A 6,936-nucleotide genomic window follows, 5' to 3' on the forward strand; every position below is an offset into this window, starting at 1 on the left:
GGAATTACGAGGAGAAGGACTATCAGGTGATCTTTTCCTCTTGGGAGGAGTTGGAGATCTTTGTGGCAGCCGTCTTCGTGGAGCCACATCCTCCGAAGGGTTTGGAGACTCACTTCTTTCTCTTTCGTATGATTCATCCTCCTCTCTCATCACCGGAGAGAGTCTTCTTCTAGAAGTTTCGACAAGAGGCTTCATAGGCTCTCTCCCTTTTTGGGGAGTTTGGAGAATCCCATGGGTGCGAAGTTGTTGGAAAACTTCACCTTGTAGAACGGGGTTGCCCATGGCTTGTTGTAGCCTAGTGACAATATAATTCACATAGACGCATCATTGGTAGCAGCTTCATGTGCAAAATCAAAGTCATCAATATACATTCTACTCTTTTTATTACTGTCAGCCATGCTAAAAATTAATTATATGTGTACGCTAACTTGTTCTTTGTTAACTTCAAAACCCCTCGTGGAAAGCTTAAGGACCTCTCTCTTCTTAAGCAAGAAAAGAGAAACCAATAGCCCTAATACCAATGTAATGGAATTAGGTTAATAACATTGATTGTAGCGGAACTAAAGTGATAGTGGTGAGCATTTCATTAAGAGAATTCCTAATGGAGAGAGAGAGAGAGAGAGAGAGAGAGAGAGAGAGAGAGAGAGAGAGAGAGAGTGTGTGATTGTAGATAGAAACACAAACATTACACCTAGTAAGCTTGGCATGAACAATACTTATAAAAGAGAGAAACATTGACAACAATTGAGGACCGGATTTACTTGGAGCCAGTCCCCCCTCCAAAAGGCTTTATTATATATTCTCCCATAAAGAGAGACGTGTTACAATACAATATTTGTTTTCCTTGAGATCTTGTCGATGCCAAGAAGATGAAAAGCTTCATGCACCAAAATTACAGCCAAAACAACAATTTACTTACTTGGAATTGACAAGAACTTGTCCCCAGCCTCAATCCCAAGACCTCATATACCTTCAAAGGATGAGAGAGTTGGCAGGGAGTGAGGGAAGTGAAGAGGAAGAAGATGTAGCATACGAGAAAGAATTATTATCCTCACATATCATCACTCTTAGAGCATACCTTAGCATAGTAATGAAGATGGAGAAGATGATGACCATGCTTGGAGCTTGGCTCTTGCTTGGATTTGCAGTCCATAGCCAAGAGTTGTTGGTGTAGACTCTCTAGTTCTCAAGCTTGGAGAAGGAGATCACTTGCATTGCATACATTATAAGAAATGATGAATACAATAAGGATCTAGTAGCAAGGAGATTCCTACTTGGACTTGGCTATCCAAAAGCGGCTACACATGGACGCATGGGAGAGTCCTGCTTGGACTTGGCTATCTAAGGGCGGCTACACATACTGACAAAGTATTGGCCTTCATCTAACAATTTGATGTGGCCTTTGGAGATGAGGGATTCACGGAGTCCTCCAAGCTATACCATGTAGCTATGCACTTCCAAAAATTGGCTCGTCAATGGTGGGCTAGCCTTCGTGGCAATGACGAAGCCCCAAAGACATGGAAAACTCTATGAGTTTTTATCATGAAGCAATTCCTTGCAAGTGATGCAAAGGACAAAGTGCTTACCAAATGGTGAAGTTTAAAGCTTCTCTCTCATGAGTCTATCCACAAATATGTGGACAAGTTTTGGGATTTACATCTCAAGGCTACTATCTTTCAAAAGATAGACTTTGCCAAGAAAAAGCAACAATTCTTTGCGGGATTACCCAAAGAGATGGCCGAGTATGTCAACTCTTAATGGCCAAGTTCTATCACCAAAGTAATCCACCACACCATGGTTGCTTCGTGCATCAATTTCCAATAAGGGATAGACGGAATGTCAAGCCCATGGAAAATAAAGTAATGCAAAGGGGAAAACCAATGCCCAAAATTCTTACCAAGGATATTCCAACAAGAACAACAACAATCGGTCCAAGGAGAAGAGAGTTTACAAAGGTAAATATAACTTCTCTCCTAAAGAGCTAGAAGCTTTTCGTAAGGACCACAAATGTTTTAAGTCTGGGGAGCAAGGCCATGGTTATCGTCCTTGTCCCAAGAGAAATGCCCACAATGAGACTCCTAGAGCCTCTATGTTTGAAGCTCCAAAAGAGGATACTCATTGCCAAGGATTTCTCCTTTCCTATGCTTGGGGGAAGATGAAAGAGCATGATGACTTTATTTTGTTTGACCCTAGTTCAACTCCCAAATTCATATCCATGGAGTTGACCACTAAGCTAGGCATACAAGCCCACGAGATGGGAAATGCATTGAAAGCCAATGGATCTATCAAGGGACAAGACGTTGGTGCATCCAAATTTGCTCTGCCCATGGACATGTCAGAAGCTGGTGCATGGAGAGTTGGAAGCAGATGGGTGGACGATCAAAGCTATACCTGATGAAGTGTTCAAAAAAGTCCAACTGGGATATGTATGTAGTATGTGACATTTAGCAAGACAAGGATGGATTTCCACCCTATTGGTCGGGATGCTAAAAGGTATTGAAGATTGTTGGATATCTCTCTCAGAACGAGCCATAGTGTGGTGGCTCTAGTTTGTCAACAGTCATGGTAGTCATGCCACTCCCGGTGAGATGCTTTTTAATATGAGATCCATTATGCAGAACGAGTTATATCAGGTTGCGGCCATATGGTTATCGACGTGAGAAATGCTCTTTTTGACAAAGCTTCATACGCGGCTACGCTTTAAAGGGGGCGTCAAGGAGTTAAGCATGTGCTTTGTAATGTGGTGAAAGTTTTCGACCTTCGACGGTTGCAGGCATGTGTGAAACGAGGCCTAATAGGGATCTTTTAAAAACTAATGGAGCTGAAAGCTGAACATTAAACAAAAAGGGAGTAATTCTATTGATGGAAGGTGGCGGCGCTACGACTTGCAGCAACACAGCAAGGGAAAGAGGAGGAGGTTCCGCTATCTGGAGGGCTGGCATGCAGGACACCGCGAGTGCACAAGGAGGAGAGAGGAGAGTCGGGAGCAATGACCTGCACGTGGTGGTTAGCAAAAACAGGAGTGCAGATGTACCGATGCATGGAAAGGGCCGAAAAAATCGCGGGCGATGATAAATTTCGAGCGCTGCTGCCTATGTGGCAGCAGCCGTTGCCATTAAAAAGCTCAACACTTTTGAAATCGACGGCAACTGCTAGTGCCACGTAGGGCACTAGCGCTCGAAATTTAACCCCAAGAGCCGCCAGAGGGCTGATGAGGAGGACAACGTCACAGGTGACGAGGGGCTGGCCGAGAAAGTGAGCACAGGAGGGTGGCAGGCTCCATACAAGAAAAGGGGCACCTTGTTGCAGTAGAGAAGGGGAGGTCAGGAGCGCTGCAGTTTGGTGATGCTATTGTATAGTGGGAACGGCTCTGAATGCATCAAGGGAGATTGTAGAGACCACAATCGGGGGGCGATGAAGGTGGTAGTGATACAGAGGCCGAGAGGGGCCAATGTAGGGTGGCTTGAATGCATGAGCATGGTCTGTCGAAAGGGGCCACACCGCGTGAGCAGTACAAGGGAAGAAAAGAAGGTGGTGGTTGGATGAAAAAAGGTTGGTGCCATCATCTGGATGGAGAGGAGATCAAAGGAAGAAGAGGGGTGGCCGAGTGTTGTTGTGGGGTCATGAAGGGCTGGTAGAGGTCCACCAAGCAAGGTGGGTACATGGATGATGCCTGCGGTGGCCTTCGGATGATGTGAGAAGTTTGCCAGCTACAGTTAAGTGAGGGATGGTTCGTCTATACCAGCCTATCACGCCCTAGCTGTTGTGTATATGAAGCGAGTTGGAGGCCAAGTGTTTAGAGGTTACAAGCTCCCCTTCGTATCTGCTTCGGAATCGACTCAAGCGAGGCGACAAGTCACGCATATGTGCACAATTACGTCTACATCGGCATAACTTCTATATTCTTGATATTTAAATGACTATTTTCTATCTCTCCCTCACTCTCATGATTAACTCTTTGCCCAAGTATATGTGTGTAAGGGAGGGTGGTGTATGTAAAAGAGATTGGAATTGGCTGTAAAGCTAGTGCCTGTTGTAGACTTTGAAAGTTCAAGGAAATAATGATGTCTTCCAAAGATGTTGCAAGTGATGGTGTGTGAGTCAATATTGAATAGCATGAATCTAGGTGAGGGTGAGGTGTTGGGTGCTATGATTGTATGCAGTTAAGGCTGGTTGGGAACGGGCTTGGACAACAATTGTTGGCAGATTGGGTATGTGTGTGTGTGTTCAATAGGGGATAGGGTTGTTGTGGAACCACTGGGCTATAGAGAGGCATTTAGATTGTGTGCTGGTTGTTTTCACATTTTCCCCTTTCCATCTTGTGGTACCCCCAGTAAGGATCCACTGATTGCTTCCTGACCGAGTGTTCGTGAATCAAGATGAAGCAAAAGTTTGGTTAGGTGTTCAAAGGAGATGAAGATGCAAACAATTGGATTGCCGATTTTGAGTTATTTATGCTGACGGTATTGCGGATGCCAGGTGATGAAGCAAAGCTCCAGACTCTATGTTTGGTGCTGCGAGGTAAATCAAAAGTTTGGTTCGATGGCTTAGAAGATGTGCACAAGCAGAATTGGATCGGATTTCGAGAGCACTTTCTAAAAAGGTATCGAAAGGTGGTGTCAAAGATCAAAGGTTTGCAACAGGACGTAAGTGAAAATTTTGATGCTTTTGTTGATAGACTTGAAGCTTATTGGGGGGATTTTGCGGCTGCTACCCAAGCAACAAATGCGGGATATTTTAAGCGGGAAAGGTTTCTATCTTGCTTGCATCCCTATGTCTGTGAGCGAGTGGATTATGAAGATCCAAGGACCTTTGATTAAGCTGTCGAAGTTGCCAGATCAAAGAGTCGAAAGATGAAGAAGAAGATGGAGGCACGATTATTGCAGTCTATACTCGCGACAGCCAGTGGACCTAAGTTCAAGCAAATGGGTGTCTATCACGAGGTTAAAAATCCTTCTTTTATTGATATGCATTTGATCAAAGTTCGTGAAAGTGGAGCCATGATAGAAGAGGTAGAACAAGTGCCAACCAGGCCTCAAAAGATACTGAGAGGCATATTCAGAGTACCACCCAATTTGCTTGCTCAAGAGGACGAGGTGATAGAGGATCTTAAAGAAAAGTGTTGGTTCCAGAACCAGCACAACGAGGAAGGTAGCAGTGGTTCAAGAATCGGAAAGTTCAAAAGAGGAGTCTGACAGTTCTCATAGCTCGAGCAGCAGTTTGGACACAGATAGCATGTGGGAGACAGAATCCATCTCTTCTAGGTATGAAAGTTATGATGTTTTTCATATAGATGAAGGGGAACAAGATGTATACGAGTTGCCTGCCAGTCATTTGAAGGTAAAAGAGGGGCATAGTGCAAGTGTGGAGATGCCTTGTTTGAACCGGCAAGTCGAATAGCCCTATCTTGTGTCTCGTGATGGTGAGTCCCTATTGGAGGAAGACGTATGGTTTGATTGTGCATCCGACTTAATTGAAGAGCAGGTTTTTGAGGATGACTTGCAGGAACTAGGAACAGAAGCAGTGGTAGGTCAAGTTGATTTGTCTATGCAGGGGGTGGGGCAACTCTGCCTAGGTGGGCATGTCAAGGTGCACTTTGAAGTTTCGGAGTTTGTGTGTGGCCGTGGAGACCTAGCTCCGGTAGATGACTCTATGGAAACTGATGCAGGTGCAGCCTATAAGAGTGATGCTCCATGCAACGAGGAAGGTGCCGCCAACCTTGCAAGAGATGAGGTATTTGATGAACAGGTTGAAGCTCTAGCAAGTCATACTCTTGAGTATGAAAAGGTGGCCTTGGAGCCATTTACAGAGGGTTTGGATACAGGTTTGCAAAGGGAACAGGTTTGCTTGCCTATGTAGCAGGCTTAAGCAAATGGCATGGTTTTGAATCTATGTGTTGTATTGTTGATAGCTATGTTGTTCCAGGTTGCTTTGCAAGGGGTACTATGCAGGTCTCAGTGCTCATATGATAAAGATGATGATATGGAGGGTTCTCTAGACGATTGCATGATAGAAGCTTGTGGTACCGGTGCTTCAAGTGTTAGAAAGTATACTTATGGTTGGCAGGAAGGATTATGGATGCAGGGTGACAAAGTTCCATGCTACGAAGAGTTGTTAGGGTGGCCTATCTACTGGCCTACAAGTGCAAAGGAAGGCTTGGATATGCATGTTTTAGAGGTGGATGGCCACAGCCAATGTTTTACTTTTGAACAGGTGGAGCTTACACTATGCTTGGGGAAGCTTTGAGCTTTCCATTTGATCCTAGAGGATGATGCAGTAGCAGACAATTTTCTCTCTATCTCTATCCTATCTATAGAGCCACTATATTACCTATTTTACATCATTCTATCATATGCAGTCTTCTTCTACCTAAATAATACTATGGTTAAGTAAATGCTCAACGAGGGGGTGGGCAATGATGGTGCACCCAAATTTGGTCCGCCCATGGACATGTCAGAACCTGGTGCATGGAGAGTTGGAAGCAGATGGGTGGACGATCAAAGCTATACCTGATGAAGTGTTGAAAAAAGTCCAATTGGGATATGTATGCAGTATGTGACATTTAGCAGGACAAGGATGGATTTCCACCCTATTGGTCAGGATGCTAAAAGGTATTGAAGATTGCTAGATATCTCTCTCAAAACGAGCCATAGTGTGGTGGCTCTAGTTTGTCAACGGTCATGGTAGTCATGCCACTCCCGGTGAGATGCTTTTTTATATGAGATCCATTATATAGAACGAGTTATATCAGGTTGCGGCCATATGGTTATCGGCGTGAGAAATGCCCTTTTCGACAAAGCTTCATATGCGGCTACGCCTTAAAGGGGGTGTCAAGGAGTTAAGCATGTGCTTTGTAATGTGGTGAAGGTTTTCGACCTTCGACGGTTGCAGGCATGTGTGAAACGAGGCCTAATAGGGATCTTTTAAAAACTAATG

At 44.5% G+C, this 6,936-nt stretch overlaps 1 pseudogene; it reads left to right on the forward strand.

Moving 5' to 3' along the window:
• The first annotated feature begins 5,370 nt into the window (after positions 1-5,370).
• On the forward strand, positions 5,371-5,859 carry LOC147455230 (uncharacterized; annotated as a pseudogene).
• The last annotated feature ends 1,077 nt before the right edge of the window (positions 5,860-6,936 follow it).

The sequence above is a fragment of the Adiantum capillus-veneris genome, chromosome 6 (genome assembly GCF_014529385.1).
Source record: "Adiantum capillus-veneris isolate H3 chromosome 6, ASM1452938v2, whole genome shotgun sequence".
Classification (NCBI taxonomy): domain Eukaryota; kingdom Viridiplantae; phylum Streptophyta; class Polypodiopsida; order Polypodiales; family Pteridaceae; genus Adiantum; species Adiantum capillus-veneris.